The 2,500-nt window shown below is 42.6% G+C and overlaps 1 pseudogene; it reads left to right on the top strand.

Moving 5' to 3' along the window:
- Nucleotides 1-2,500, top strand: part of LOC123688203 — a 7,426-nt pseudogene that overhangs the window by 2,778 nt on the left and 2,148 nt on the right.

Below are 2,500 nucleotides of genomic sequence, written 5' to 3'. Positions count from 1 at the left end.
CCTGGGTCCTGGGGTTCTCCCCCCCTCGACCCGTGAATACCGGAGATGAAAAATACAAAAAAGCCTCGGATGGAAAATAATGGCCGGTCCACTGACTGTGCCACCCCGGTATTACCAGTTAACCCTGGACCGTCCACTTCCAACTCGGACAATACTTACCCCTGTAGATTCTCCAACTGCGACAGGAGATTTACAACTGCCACTGGAAGAGGTGTGCATGAAAGGCGTGCCCATGCAGATGCAAATGACGTCAGGCAGCTGCAAAAACAGGAAAATAAGAAGGAAAGATGGTCAGAAGAAGAAAAGAGATTGATGGCCAGAAAGGAAGCACAACTGACCAAGGAAGGATATAGATTCATAAATCAGGAATTGATTAAACATTTCAATAGAACATTGGAATCTATTAAAGGACAGCGTAGACAACAAGAATATAAAAACTTGGTCCAAGAATATCTGAAAGAGGGAGTAGATGCAAGTAATGGTAGTGACAGTGAACAGGAACAGGCAGTGGATGAGGTATCGAGAGAGAATACCAGAGATGAAGATTCTAATGACAAAGTTAGAAATATACTTACCGAACATCTGGTTAATTTGCCACCACTAACACATAGTGGCTTTAATGCAGTATGGATGAATAGGATCTGCTACATGGTGAAGGATCAACCAATACCTAGGGTCCTCACTGAGATCACAGCATACCTGCTAGAAACGTTCCCACCTGTAAATAAAAAGAAAAACTCAAATAACTTAAATAACCCGCCGAACACAAACAATTCATCAAAAAAGAAGAAGAGGCGTGAGGACTATGCAAGGGTACAGGATATGTGGAAGAAAAAGCCAGGAAAATGTGTGAAAAGGATATTGGAAGATGATCTGGAGCGGAATGAAGGAATGAATAAGAACATCATGGAACCGTATTGGAAAGCGGTCTTCACGCGTGACATTAGATCATCGCCGAATCTACCTAAGGCGCACAGAGTTGAAGAAGATCTGTGGAACCCAATTACTGAATTGGAAATTAAGGTGGCTCTACCGAAAGGTTCCTCGGCACCCGGACCAGACGGTTTAACAAATAAAAAGTTAAAGGAGGTTCCACACGACATCCTTGCGCGTTTGTTCTCATTGTTCATGTGGTGCGGACAACTACCACAACATCTATGCTTGTCGAGAACCGTTCTTATACCGAAAAAGAAAAATGCCGAAGATCCAGGCTTATATCGTCCTTTAACAATGTCATCAGTTATGGTAAGACTGTTTCACAAAGTTTTTGCAAACCGCCTAAGCAAAATTGAAATGGACGAGAGACAAAGAGCGTTCAGAAAAACAAATGGATGCGCAGAGAACATAGCGTTACTGGATATGGTGCTAACTCAACATAGAAAGAAGACAAAGAAGCTATTCCTGGCGGTAATAGATATGGCCAAAGCCTTTGATTCTATCTCTATTAATGCTATCATTAACATCTTACGTGCCAAAGGACTACCTGATGCGATGGTGAACTACTTAAGGGCGATTTATGATTCAAGTGAGACCGTGATTGACCACGCAGGTTGGTGTTCCGCAAGAATACACCCGACGTGCGGGGTCAAGCAGGGTGATCCACTCTCGCCCATATTGTTTAATCTGGTAATAGATGCAATGCTTAAGCAGATCCCCAAAGAAATAGGAGCCGAAATGGAGGGATCAATAATAAATGTGCTGGCATTTGCAGACGACCTGGTATTGATGGCTTCAACTGAAAAAGGATTGCAGACCCTGATGGACAACACCGCTGAATTTTTGAAGAACTGTGGCCTGGAGATTAACCAAGGCAAAAGCTCCACAATAGCGATTAAAACAATACCAAAAATGAAAAAGATCGCGATAGATCCGTATTGTACATTTAAAATCCAAGGTACTACATTAAGAGCATTAAAAAGAACGGACGAATGGGAATACTTGGGGGTGTTGTTCACATCAGAAGGCGCCTCTAAACAAAATCAAATTGAAATACTGGAAAAACAACTCACCAGTATCAGCAAGGCGCCACTCAAGCCACAGCAAAGGATGTGGGCTCTCAGAAATGTACTGATCCCAGGGCTGACATATAAACTGGTCATGTCCAGAGTCCGTTTCGGGTACCTGAAGAAAATAGATAGAAAGATAAGGTTGTATATTAGAAAATGGCTGCACTTACCTCATGATACTCCAAATGGTTACTTCCATGCTTCTGTCCAGGATGGTGGTTTAGGAGTCCCCTCTCTCCGTTGGAAGGGTCCGCTGCTGCGACTTGAATGCTTGAAAAATATGTTGCGCGTGGATTACCTGAAAAATAGATCGATGGATACTTACCTACAAAATGAGATCCGCCTTGTTGAAAATAGACTGAAAGATAACACAAATAACATCATCAACACCTCGAAAAAGTTATCTAAATACTGGGCACTTACCTTGCATAATAGTATTGATGGAGGACCTCTGCGTAATTCTGAAAAAGTACCTGGCCAACATCTGTGGATCA

The sequence above is a fragment of the Harmonia axyridis genome, chromosome X, assembly GCF_914767665.1.
Source record: "Harmonia axyridis chromosome X, icHarAxyr1.1, whole genome shotgun sequence".
In the NCBI taxonomy this organism is placed as follows: Eukaryota; Metazoa; Arthropoda; class Insecta; order Coleoptera; family Coccinellidae; genus Harmonia; species Harmonia axyridis.
The sequence above is the reverse complement of the archived record's forward strand: the minus strand, read 5'-3'. Positions and strand labels throughout refer to the sequence as shown.